This window comes from Staurois parvus, unplaced genomic scaffold (genome assembly GCF_062004578.1).
Source record: "Staurois parvus isolate SC_StPar_1 unplaced genomic scaffold, SC_StPar_1.0 ptg001158l, whole genome shotgun sequence".
Classification (NCBI taxonomy): Eukaryota; Metazoa; Chordata; class Amphibia; order Anura; family Ranidae; genus Staurois; species Staurois parvus.
The window spans coordinates 1,485,794-1,500,089 of record NW_028318954.1 but is presented as its reverse complement, the minus strand read 5'-3'; the positions used below and the strand labels follow the sequence as shown (position 1 = coordinate 1,500,089).

General features: G+C 42.8%; 1 long non-coding RNA gene across 1 annotated transcript; it reads right to left on the bottom strand.

Moving 5' to 3' along the window:
• Window positions 1-8,434: 8,434 nt before the first annotated feature.
• On the bottom strand, window positions 8,435-8,927 carry LOC149439118 (uncharacterized). Its single transcript, XR_016307858.1, has 2 exons — window positions 8,833-8,927; window positions 8,435-8,704 (listed from the first exon to the last, which is right to left on the bottom strand). It is a non-coding gene; the product is annotated as an uncharacterized LOC149439118 (long non-coding RNA).
• Between the last annotated feature and the right edge of the window lie 5,369 nt (window positions 8,928-14,296).

Here is a 14,296-nt window from a genome sequence, read left to right as displayed (position 1 = left end):
TGTGTTAGCAATAAAGTTAAATGATAAAAAAAAAATTAAAAAGCGGAAACATACAATTGCAATAAAAATTTAAAAAAATAATTAAAGAACAATTAATAGCACCCCCATCCTCCCTATATACAATGCTCACATAGATCCTGCATGCATAGGTAAACAGCAATTGAACTACACATGTGAGGTATCACAGAGAAAAGCAGAGTGGGAGCAATAAATCTAGGGCCATAATTTACAAATAACCTGTAAAGGCTTTTAAAAGCATCACCAATTAAAAATTTTAGGTACCGTAGTCTGTCGTGTCATTATGGTGTGCGGTTGTTTTTCATGGGTTGGGGTCGGCCCCTTAGTTCCAGTGAAGGGAGCTCTTAAGGTGTCAGCATACAAAGACATTTTGGACAATTTAATGCTCCCAACTTTGTTGGAACAGTTTGGGGATGGCCCCTTCCTGTTCCAACATGACTGCGCACCTGTGCACAAAGCAAGGTCCACAAAGACGAGTCCATAAAGTTGCTTGAGGAACTTGAATGGCCTGCACAGAGTCCTGGCCTCAACCCGATAGAACACCTTTGAGATGAATTAGAGTAGAGACTACGAGCCAGGCCTTCTCAAATGCGCTTTTGGAAGAATGGTCAAACATTACCATAGACACACTCCTGAACCTTGTGGAAAGCCTTCCCAGAAGAGTTGAAGCTGTTATAGCTGCAAAGGGTGGGCCAACTCAATATTGAACCATACGGACTAAGATTGGGATGCCATTAAAGTTTATGTGCGTGTTAAGGCAGGCGCCCCAATACATTTGGCAATATAGTGTATATGTGCGCTGAAATTTATCAGTTTTTTAATGCGATTTCGGTATGTGGTTGTGTGTGAATGACGTTGTGGTTCCATTGACATTGTAGTTAAGGTGCAATTTTGCCTTCCAAATAGGATTTTCATGTAACCAGTTCTCTCTCCTATACACAAAACCTCTCTGATCCATTTCTATTCTAAGCCTCATTTAATTCGCTTCTGATATGTGAACACAGCACTGAATGTCACTACACTACATAGACTGCGAATCAGTCCAAACTCACACAGGACCCTTTTTTCACACGCCGCCAAAATGTGGTTCCGTTGCACTGCATGTTTGTGAACCACCACCATAGGAACAGAAAGCCATATATGTGAACCAGGGCTGAATATGTGTGAAATATTAAAAAATTGTCCTGGACAGCAAGTGGTTAATCTACTAAAATGGTATAGAATGTTAACGGATAAGGTAAAGTTGTCTTCACATCACTCATCTAGTCATGTGCTTGTAAAAACCCTGTTTTCCAATTTTCCTTACACATAATTGGATATTTAAGCCAAGTTAAAATCTCTTGTCCACTGTCCACCAATTAAATAGGTAGAATACATTTTCCCAGACCACCAATGAACCAAGAATAATACGTTTCCACTAAAAGTATCATATCATATCATATCATATGGGCCCCCCAGTAGCTCACCTTATGGATATGATTTTACATGGACCATTAGGAGTGTGTTGTCCTCCAGACCAGTCACCAATCAACTGCTGCATGTCTTACACAGTAAGATTCTTGTACAAATATTTGCCTTATCCATGCTTTTTATGTGTGTCGACTTTTACTTACATTAAGATTATCATCATACTTGGGTAGATTCATCTCTACTGGTTCATATGCATAGCAGGCTATTGTATGGATATCTAAGGGTAAACAGGAAAACTCTGGAGGAAGTGTTCATAATTACGGTGCACAGTATGAAGAATACATGTCAGCTAACTGTCCTCTGAATGTTAATACATATAGCAATTATTGTCTTTGAAAGCCTTCTTGTAAGTAGATTTTTATCTTACTGTCTCTGCTGAACTAGCATCTTCTTTAAAAGTGAACATATCATTATATTTTTCTAAATCCTTTTTTGTTTTAAAGGTAACCGCTATATAAAAAATGCTAAATGCTTTTGTTTATTGAAAACTGCATACACCCTATACACCAAGGGTCTTCAAACTTTCTAAACAAAGGGCCAGTTTACTTTCCTTCAGACTTTAAGGGGCCAGACTGTGGCCAGTGGGAGTACAAAATGTCCTGATGTCAGCTGGAGTAAGCAATGCTCCGGTTAAGGTACCGTGTTATGTACTGCTCGGTGGTATCTCTAGTGAACCACAGAACGGGATTCCCCAGGGCACGGAGTCTAAGCCCCTGTCTGCTTATTCACTAGAGCCCCTAATGGTTGGGATGGACTTGGAGCAGAACTGAGACCAGGTCCCGGCCCCTGGGTATGCCCAACTGAGGTAGAGAGGACCACCGGAGGTATGTACAGGAGGAGAGCCTGATGTGAAGAGGCTGGCAGGCCCTGGACAGTGGCGACTGGATCCAAGCGGATGGATGGATGCCAGTATAGAGTATAGCAGAGTCAGACAGGCCAGGTCGATAACAGCAAAGGCAGACAGTACAAGGCAGTAGGCAGAGAGTAACCGGGTGACGAGCAAAAGGTTCAGCAACAGGAGGTTAAGTAATTCAGGAGCAGGCAAAAGAGTAGTCAGGGATGAGCCAGGGATCAGAGCAGGAGACGGTCCACGGATCAGGGTCAGGCAGGGTCGGCAACTAGTAATCACTCAGGAACGCAGGACACAGGAACAGCAGGAAAGACCATACTGCAATTTGAGTATTGCCAAAGCCTGTTTAAATAGTGCGCCCTGTGCACTCATTGGTGCCAGGAGTGCATCCGTGAGCGCGAGTGCTGACGCCACGTTCGCCCAGGTCCTAGCGCCTGCACGCTAGTGCGCCCAGACGGACCGTGCATGCGCAGACTTGCGCGCCGTGGTCTCTCCCGGAGTTAATGGTTCATGTTGACTGAACACATGGCAGCTTGGACAAAAAAAGCAGCGGCATTCAGAGGTGTTGTGGATATACTTTGCCCATGCAGGGAAAGCAACAGAATCACTTTATTCTCTTTCTGCTGCTGTAACACACATATGTGGTGTAGTGATGGGCTGTTAGGTTCAAATGTTCGCGGTCAAACATTTGAATTTAACAAAAGTTTGACCGCCAACTTCGAACATAATGCAACTCTATGGGACTTGAACTTGTAAAGTCAAAAGTGCCCGTTTTGAAGGCTTATATGCAAGTTATTGGCCATAAAAGGGGCATTGGGTCTTGGGTACTGACCTGAGGGATATGAATCAATTAAAAATGTTTTGCCAAAAGTACAGTTTTTTTAAAGGGGTAGTCATATTTCATTGCTTAAAGTAAAAAAAAAACCAAAATCCTTTAAATATCATGCCTGGGGGGTCCCCTTAAACAACCTGCAAAGTTACACATCTGTACAATGTAAAGAACCTTTAGATTGTAAGCTCCACGAGCAGGGACCTCATATTCCTTCTGTACTGAAATGTATTATAATCGTACTTTCTCCCTTATATTGTAAAGTGCTGCGCAAACTGTTGGCGCTATATAAATCCTGTATTATAATAATAATAATAATAACCTGCTGCAGCAGGACTGACATTTTTTTTTATAAATTTCATTTTTATAAAAAAACAAAACAGCATGGGGTCCCTCCCCCCAATCAATACCAGATCCTTTAGGTCTACTACGAAGGTTAGGAGAGACCCCACAGTGAAAAAATTTTTTTTTAATTGCATGGGGCTCCTCCTAAAAGCCATACCGGGCCCTTTAATCCTCGTAGGACTTTTAAAGGGAACCCACTTCCAAAAAACTGGGGGAAAAAAGTGCATGGGGTTCACCCTAAAAGCCATACCAGGCCCTTTAGGCGTGGAATCCTACCAGACCCTTGATCCGAGCACAGGCCAGGAAAGGGGTGAATGAACGAGCACCCCCCCGAACAATACCAGGTGTCAGGGACCACCGCGGCGCCTTCCCCGGTGCATGCGCACTAGCGGCGGTTCGCGCCGGGATGCAAGCACCAGCTCCCGGCGGGCCGCGGCTGACAGGAATCCGCGCATGCGCAGTAGGAGCCGCGGGCGCGCCCTGGTCGGCCAATGACAGCCAAGGGCGCGTCCTGGGCGGCCAATGACAGTGCAGGGCGCGGTATTTAAAGATGCCCTGCACTGTCACAGGTTGCCGCAAGGTCTGATCTGCAACCTGAGTTCCTGTGCCCTGTGATTTTGACCCGGATTGTTTGACCTCTCTGCCTGCTCCAGCTCTGACCCAGATTGCCCCTGACTATGCTGCCTTCTCCTGAGTTTGACCTGGATTGCCCCTGACTACGCTGCCTTCTCCTATCCTGACCCCCGGCTTGTTTGACCATTCTGTGGACTGACTACATTACTGACCCTGCGTCTGCCTGCCGTCTCTGTACCTCGCCGTTCCCCATGGTGACAACCGCCTGTTTACCCTGCCTGGTCCTGCCGGCCTCCTCACATCTGGCTCTCTTCTGGAGTACATACATCCCCGGAGGTTCCCTCTACCACTGGTGGGATTGCTCGGAGGTCGTGACCTGGTCCTGGTTCTGCTCCAAGTCCATCCCCACCATCAGGGGCCCTGGTGAAAACGCAGACCGGGACTTAGTCTCCACGCTTCGGGTAATCCTGCCAAGTGGGCTGCCAGAGGCACCACCTGGCGGATCCGTAACACCAGGCCACATGTCCTCAACATGACGGGGTGCTTTGGGGTAGGGGGGCTGCCCCCCCCAAACCATCTTGTCCCCATACTGATAAGGACAAGGGACTCTTCCCCACAATCCTGGGCTGCAGGGTGTGACTTATCGGAATCTGGAAGCCCCTTTAACAAGGGGTCCCCCAGATACCACCCCCACTTGTGAATGAGTATGGGGTACATAGTACCCCTACCCATTTACCAAAAAAGTGTAAAATGTGAATAAAAACACAACAGTTTTTGAAAAGTCCTTTATTAATCACTTACATACAGGGCACTTTTACCCCCTTCCTGCCCAGGCAAATGTTCAGCTTTTAGTGCTGTTGCAATTTGAATGAAAATTGTGCGGTCATGCAACATTGTACCCATATGAAATATTTACAAATAGAGCTTTCCTATTCACCACTGGGATTTTTATTTTTTGCACTATAAACAATAAAAGACCGAAATTTTTTTTAAAAAAAGGTTTTCTTTGTTTCTATTATAAAATTTTGCAAATAAGTAATTTTTCTTCATAAATTTAGGCAAAAAAATTAATACTGCTAAATATCTTTGATAAAAATAACCCAAATCAGTATATATTATTTAGTCTGTGTGAAAGTTAGAGTTTACAAGCTATGGCTCCAATCATTGAAAATTGATCACACCTAAAGCACTGAGGGCCTATTTCATTTCTTGAGGCCCTAACATGCTAGAAAAGTACAAATAGCCCCCAAAAGACCTATTTTTGGAAAATAGACAGTCCAAGGTATTTAGTAAAAAGACATGGTGAGTTTTTTAAGTTGTAATTTTTTCCCACAATTCTTTGGAAAATGAAGACTTTTTTTCCACACATAGTTGTCAAAATAAGTTATTTCTCACTCCTGGCATAGACACACTTGCAATTGCACCCCAAAACACATTCTGCTACTCCTCCTGAGTATTGTGATACCACATGTGTGAGACATTTCCACAACCTGGCCACATACAGAGGCCCAATGTCCAAGTAGCACTTTCACGTGTTCTAGGAGCACAAAATGTGCATAAATTTCACATCTAATTTCCTGACTACCTATCACAGTTTGAAGGCACTGGAGCACCAGGACGGTGGAAACACCCACAAAATGACATTTTGGAAAGCAAACATCCCAAGGTATATTTTATCAGGCATAGTGAGTCTTTTGAACATGTCGTTTTTTTTCCAAACGTTTTTAGAAAATGTGGAAAGAAAAATGTAAACTTTTTTTTTCACACAAAGTTGTCAATTTATAAAGATATTTCTAACATATAGCATGTACATACCAAGAATTATGCCCCAAAATGCATTCTGATACTCCTGAGTATGGCGATACCACATGTGTGAAACTTTCCACAGTCTGGCCACATACAGGGACCCAACATGCAAGTAGCTCCTTCACACAATCTAAGAGCATAAAAGGGGGATAAATTACACATCTAATTTCCTGACTACCTATCACAGTTTTGAAGGCCCTAGGCACCAGGACAATGGAAAAACAAACAAAATGACCACATTTTGGAAAGAAAACACTCCAACGAATGTTCTATGAGGCATAATGAGTCTGTTGAGTATGTCATTTTTTTGCACACGTTTTTGGAAAATGTGGAAAGAAAATGAAAAATATTTTTTTTTACACAAAGTTGTCAATTTATAGGATATTTCTTCTATGCTCAAAAATACATTTTGCTACTCCTCCTGAACATGACAATAACACATGTGAGACTTTTTCACAGCCTAGTTGAAGGATAAGCAAAAGATTACCTGTGGTTTTAGGAGAGCATTGGACCAGGAAGCAGGCAACAGCAGGAATTGCCCAAGCATGCAGGCAGGAATATGGTGGATAAGCAAGCTAGGGTCAGAAAAGGCAACAGACTGAGATCCAGACAGAAGGCAGAAGCATGGTCCATAAATAGTCTTGGGTCAGTACAGGCAGCAGGCAGATATATGGTCAGCACAGACAAAGTAGGGGTCCAAGCAGCAGACAGGAACATGGTCTGAAAAAGTCTTGGGTCAGTACAGGTATCAAAAGGAGATATAGTCAGCACAGCCAAAGTACTAGTCCAGGCAACAGGCAGGAACATGGTCCATAAAAAGTCCTGGGTCAGTACAGGCAGCAGATAAAGATATGGTCACCATAGCCAAAGTATTGGTCCAGGCAGCAGGCAGGAACATCAGGCTTAGGGCCTTGGTCAGGTAGGACCAGGGCACAGGGGTAGAGGCTTCGTCCCACCCAATCTCTTCGAAGCCTCTGGACAAACAGACTTTGTTCCAGGAATTACAAAACCTAGAAAAAAAACAAAAAACAGTTTTTTCTCTACTCTGAAACCCCTCACATACGTGAGACCCCTGTGTTATTTTGAATCCTACTACTGCAGTAGCAGGGCAAAAGATCAATCCAAGCAGAAGGCAAAAAACATTGTTGATTTAACAGGCCGAGGTCAGCCCAGGAAGAAGGAATAAACGTGATTGATAATCCAGACAACAGGCAGAAGCATAGTCAATAAATACGCCAGGGTCAGTTCTGGTGGAAGGCAGAAATGTGGTTTAGAAACAATTCAGACGGCAAGCAGAGGCATTGTCGGTAAACAGGCCAGGGTCAGTTAAGGTAGAAGGCAGAGGCATGGTCAATCAAGGCAGCAGGCAAAATGTCAGCACAGATAATAAAAATGGGGAAATTGCAGGCTGTTAAAAATATGGGGAACTAATATTTTACTAGCGTGTGATAACGTCGGAAGCAGTCTCTGATGCATAGGTCTGGTTGGGAGGAACACTGGGGACAATGAAAACTGGTGTCTCACCTAACTCCTCCTCTGTTGCATACCCTACATTTTTTGGGGTGTCTTCTTCCTGTTTCTCAGGGTGGAATGTTCTCAGGGAGATGGCGTTCATGAAGTCTGCTGACACAATCGGAGCGAATGCTTTGTGGTGGAGATCCTTGCCGATAGATTAGGGCAGTGAAAACATCTTCTATAAATTTGAAGAAGGTGGTAGGTCTTTCCATTGACCTTTGATAGGTAATGTATGTAATAAAAATGGCCATGTGGAAAAAGTATATTGCAACTTTTTTGTACCAGAAGAGAGACTTCCTTGTTGATAAATAGGGCTGCAGCATTTGATCATTTAAATCCACCCCCCCCCCCCATGAATGGATTATAATTGTGGATACATTCTGGCTTTTGGATGGGACCTCGTCTTCCAATAATTTCCACCATGGTGTCATTATGGATGGTGGACAGGGCATAAACATCTCTCCTATCCCTCCATATCACGTACCTGGTGATGGAGGCCAATGGAGAGAGGGCTTCCCTTGCAGCTAAGTTCCGGACTCCCCTGAGAGTGGGATAGCAGGAGTCAGACCCAAAGTTGCACAGGTCGCCTGTAGGAGTGCTGGTTGGTGGTCCACCCAGAAGCACAGCTGGTACACAGAGATAGGTCTGCAGACAGGAGGCGCATCTGCGTGGTATGTAAGCCCTTCTGGAATTTAGATGTTTACTGGGTAGTCGGTTCAAGCCAAGGTCAGGTACCAGGTGGGAATCAGAGCAGACGTAGTCAGATGGGATAGCCAAGGTCATACACAGAGGAGCAAGAGAGAGAGTATCCGTAAGCCAAGCCGAGGTCAGATCAGGGGTAAAGCAGAGTAGGAAAAAGGAGGGGTGTAGCCACCTAACATGACACATAAATATGTGCCATATAAATATCTCCGTCTCACTGATAGTTAGTGTGGATTTATAAACCCAAAAGCTTTACATAAAAAATATAGCAAGAACAACACTGCTCACAAAGAGTGGTTATTAGAAAATCCAAGCGGAGTAATATATTTTGAATATTTAGCAAACAAGTTTTATTTGATCACATGGATCATATTGAGGTTAGACAGAGACATGGTAAACAAATCTTTATAAAATCACTGAATTAAAAACATTCGGCGTCTCCAGAAATGATATCCGGCAATCAGGAATCCACATAAGGCAATAAGTTTCCTAACTACTAGATCAAAGAATTTCCATGTTTTCCATATAGTGTCTGCATAGGGGGAACATTCTTCAAAAAATGTTTTGGTGACCACCACCTTGAATAGAATGACCTCCTGGAAATGGAAAAACCAGAAAAAAATATAAGAAGATCATAGTAGAGGGAACAGATAATAGGAAGTGTATGCTAACCATATTCAATAACAGAACAGCCCCATAACAGGTATATGTGTTATTCCATTACCTTCTCCTGAACTTGACCATCATATAAAGATGGATATATGGCCTTCCTGGATATCCACCCCAAATAGAAATGTATCCACAGTAGTAGGTAATTCTAAAGATATATGAATATGAAACATAAATATGAAGCTACCAACAGACCTGAATAAAGCAAAAATTAGGGTAAAAAAACTATAAAAAATATTACCATTCAGAAGATCAAGGGGACTCTTCCGTGTGTGAGGAGAAGTGGTAACAGCAAGTTACTGCTGTTTGTTTACATTTGTGAAGGGCTGTGAAAGGACACAGCCAATGACATGGTAAACAGCCAATTTCTCCATGGGACACAGCAGACGAAAGATTGGCGCGCTGCGCGCCACTGGGGGGTGTGCTCTAGGGGTGTGACGAGAGGCCCGCCTGGCCATCATTTTACCATAGGCCGTGAGGGAACAGGTTAAAAAAAAACAAGGCCAAAAAAATGGTTCCCTCATTGTAATCCATCGTCAATCATGGCATCCAGCATTGTTAAGATGACTCACCGAAATAAAAAAAACCTGACGCCCTCAGACCAGTCTGCATCCACTGAGCACTTTCCACTATCTGACATTTGCCCGTCAGATGTAAACAATTGGGCTAAGCTAGAGGTGCTGTGATTGGCCAAAGCATTGCACCTGACCTGTGGAGAGGTATATGTAGAAGGGTATGAACAGGATCATTGCCTGGGAGCAGTGGGAGCAAGGAAGACAGAAAGAGTACATCAGGACACCCTTAGATTTACAAGGGGAGAGACTGTCACATGTAGCAAGTTTTCAAAGGATAGCGCTGTGCGTAATCCTTTATCCTTGTCCTAGGAGAACTTCAGAACAGCCAGGAGGGCTGGTAGTGTCTGCAGGCTGTGGAGCTGGGAGCAGTTCTACAGGAGAAAGGAGATAATTCTGCATCTAGTTTGCAACAATTTGTGCTAACTGTCAGAGGGGCTGAGAGCCCCTAGGCAGTAAGGGGCTTTTACTACTGATCCGTAAAGACTGACCGCATTCAAGATCCAGTCCAGGATCTTTTTTTTGTAAATAGGAAGGAAGTTGGGCATCCCATAATCCCTATTACCCCATCCAAGTTATTTCCCGTAATAAAATAACAAAAAAAAAACAACAACAAGCTCATGGATTGTTCACTGACTGTGGACGCAAGTGTGAAAAATGTGTGTTGCCTGGCTATGCAAAGCTTAGGGGGACCCAGAAACACAGCGGCCCTCAAGAGGGTAGCGCTACACTAGTAAAAGGGAGACTTGACTGCAGAGGATACCAAGCTATCTACAGTATATACAGGAATAACGTCCTTACAAGACATCTCTAACTTAAAAGCCAACCTGAATGCACTGTTTGATTGGGCAACTACGTGGCAAATGAGGTTTAATGTTGATTTTTGTAACTTTATGCACTTCAGGACTAAAGACATGCAAGCATCATACATTCTAGGGGGAGTACAACTGTGGGAGTCAATAATCGAGAAGAATGTGGGTGTTCTGGTAAATCAGAGACTTAATAACAGCATGCAATGCCAAGCTGCAGTTTCTAAAGCAAGAAAAATATTTTCTTGTAATAGGAGGTATAGAGAGAGACATAATTTTGATCCTGAAGAATATGCAGTTCAGTTTTGGGCACCAAGTCACAAAAAGGATATCTGGGAATTGGAGAAAGTGCAGAGAAGGGCAGCCAAACTAATTAGAGGCATGGAGGAGCTCAGCTATGAGAAAAGATTAGCTGAATTGAATTTATTCTCTCTTGTAAAGAGGTATCTATGGTCACTGTGTAAAAATACATAAATGATCCATATAGTGAATTTCGTGCAAAACTATTTACTTTAAGTGCATAGCATTGGACAAGGGGGCACTCTTTGTGTCTGGATAAAAAGAGGACTGACCCTCGTATACAGAAAGGCTTCTTCACAGTAAGAGCTTTGAAAATGTGGCATAGAATCCCTCAGGATCTAGTTCTAGCTAGCTCAGTTAATAGTTTCAAGAAAAACTTGCATTTCTAAATGTAGAAAATGTTGCTAGCTATTAAAATCTATAAGCATTACAACCAGAGATTATTGGCCAAGTTTATATCCAATTGTCTTAGTGAATCAGGAAGGCATCTTGTTCCTCTGCCGGAGCAAATTGGACCATTGCTTTATGAGGGTTTTTTGCCTTCCTCTGAAAAAGCCATGGGTATAAATTTCTGTATATGGCGGATTCAATTTTTTTTTCTTTTTCAATTTTTCTGTTGGTTGAACTCTTTGGGGTTTATTTACTAAACCTGGTTGACTCAGAATCTTGTCCACTTCTGCTTCTGCATAAAAACCAATCAGCTTCCAGGTTTTATTGCTGAAGCTTAACTGAACATGCTGAGGTTAGAAGCTGATTGGCTACCATGCACAGGTGCCCAAGATTCTGAGTCAACCAGGTTTAGTAAATAAACCCCTTTGTGTCCTTTTTTCAACCCAATTATGTAACTTTGTAACTAAGTTTATGATTGTTACAATTTCAAAGTATTAGTTGTGATAATTGTTGTTTGATGGTTTAGACACTTTCATACCCCTTGAAATTTTACACATTTTGCCATGTTACAACCAAAAACATAATGTATTTTGTTGGGGTTTTATGTGATAGACCAACACAAAGTGGCACATAATTGTGAAGTGGAAGGAAAATGATAAATGGTTTTCACATTTTGTTTTACAAATAAATATCTGAAAAGTGTTGGGTGGAGGAGAATAATGCAAATAGTTCTAAATGTAGTTCAGGCAGTACTAGCTACTATCACATGGAATGAAGGTCTGAGCCCTCATCAGTGCTACTCTGAGGTATTATCATTGAACATCATTGATCTAAAGATTTTCAAGCCTCAGAAGAGTTGGTGGACATCCTTCTCAATGTTCCTTCTTTTCCCACAGTTTGACTCCTGAAAAGTATCCTATCCAAGTTCAGAGAACACCTGAAGAATGAAAAGGCTGACTGGCTGCTAGGCCCAGATCATTTAGGTCCAACAGGCTGGCTCGTCCTCCATCCAGACTGAGCTCCAATCCTACCTATTAGAGCTAAATCAGCCGAAGAACCTACTATGTCAAGAGGCAGTGGCGCTCCCAGCACTAGCTTCGACCCTCTCAGCCCTGCCCACTACGCTGCCCAGTGCTGTCAGGGAGATTCCTACCAGGCCTGCAGCTCTGAACACTGTGCTCCCTATGGGCAGCTGCTCACACATCTCACTCTAGATGTCCACAGTTTGCTCTCCTGTCTGCAGATGTCATTTTCTTCCCCCAAACCTGTAATTTGCTTACCTGAAACAAGAGCCTTCCTTTGTTAACACTGCACAATGTGCCTGCTTAACCACTTCTGCACTTTAATGTGATGTAAGGTGTGCAATGCCAATATCTTTAGAGCTCTGAACCTCCCAGTACTCTCATCCACAAGTGCAGACTCTGGTGATTCTCTGGTCTCCATCAGTGTTGTCAATAAAACTGACCACCTTGCCTGCTGCAACTGGATGCCATGGGCATCTGCCAGTGCCTACCAGGAATGACTGGATGGTAGGCTTCCACTCTGCCAGCCTGTTATGAAACTTCTTCTGGTCCCTGTTCTCAAGCTCCTATCAATGATTATCTGTGTCATGGTTTGGGGGAGGGCATTTAATGTTTGCTTTCTCTGTGTCAGATCAGTTTCATTAGGCATGGATATTAGTGGGCTCCTCCACTATATCTGGGACCAGTAGCTTGCCGCATGGTCCTTTTTGTGCTTTCTCCCCTGTTGGCATGCATTTGTCTCAAGAAATAAATGATAAAATATGAAAGTGTGAGTTTGTAGATGTTCTTTCACTTGTTCCAATTGGTAAGGAGGCAGTTGACAAACCTATGCGAATTGTAAATGTACAAGGCAAGAAACCCAAACATTTGAGAACTGTCTGCAAAATGTCTGTGCATGTGCTGATACTGTGCAAGAGATGTCCAGAGTTAATTCCTTCTATATTTGGTTACCAAAAAATAGCCACTTGTTTTTACGCTCAAGAAGGCAGCCTCTGGCTGTTGATCATGTGTCCACATAGGCCCAACCTCCTTTCAGTCGGCTGCTGGCACTCTTGCAAGAGGCATCTGCTGGATGTTTAATGAAAGACACTGCAAGTGGTACACTGTGTGTCATTTTAAGCACACATTTTCATACTCTGGGGGTGCCCATCAGAAAGGGAAATAACCAACTACCAAACCCTGGAACAAGGAATTTCCTAAACCAAACGACACCATTAAATGTCCTAAGGAAGTTTCAGTGCCTAGACCACTACTTAATAGGGGTACCAAGATACTTTGTGGCTTTGTGGTTTGCCGGTGGAAAATCTGCTTTCTATTTTTATATAGTTATGGTGGAGAAGATATGGAAAGAGTTGGAAATGGGATGTGTGGTTGGCCCAATCAATCTCTCTCCTTATCACAATATGATGGTTTCTCCCCTTGGTGTCATCCACCACCTCTCTTTACGATGGGGCTCATCATGGAACAATGGCATTGATAAAGAGGAAACCTGGGTCCTCTTTTGACAAAGCACTGTCCTTGGTGAGATCTACTGGGGCTTGGGTGCTACTTGCAAAACAAACATCGATTCTGATTTTAATCTCCTTCCAATTCACTTGAACTGTTTTTGCCTATTATGTTGCCACTTTTAAGGGAGTTACTTTGTGGATATACTGTAAATCTCCCAATAAGTTATGCCATCTCATGTTACTAATATTTAGCATTTTCTACAAATGGGTCATGTGCCAGGTATCTGGCTTTGTCGCAAGATGACTTTTCCTTGTCCATAGATAAGCATAAATGCTTAACGCTTTTTTCTTATCTCCTGTTTACATGGTAAGTATGGTAAAGGCAAGTGCATAGTTTTGAACAATTGTGGGGGTAAGTTCTGTTCTTCTTACTTGGCCACCATATTTTAACCTGTCTGTCTCTCCTTCCCTTTTCTGGTTCACTTTGACTCATCCAACTTAACATGTTTACTTATTTTTTTGCAGGGTTTTCACATTTGCATGGTTGGGTCTCCTTCCGCTAAGTTTTGAAGCCAATCATTCCATGTCAGTGTGGCTACCGCTGCTTATGTTATACGTTTTTCAGATGAGAAACTTCAGCTCTTGGGTAGTTGGGAATCAGCTCAATTTGCACTATATATGTTTGCCTTTGTCTTTTGTTTTGAATATCAGGTTCCCTCCCTTCATTGCAGTCAGAAGCCAGAGAAAGCTTGGACAATTTAAATTCTGAGGTTGTGCCTAGATGTTTGCAGATGAAAATGTAATGCTCAGGTTTCCAAATTTATTTGCAGGACCAGAGGTGTAGTTGCCCATAATAGGGAATTGTAAGGTGTTTTGGTGAGAAACAACTGGGTTCATTTGAACAACATAGATATTTTTATTTTGACCTTAATGTACTTTTAAGATATTGAGAGCAGAGCAGTCTGTTTAATGTGCAGC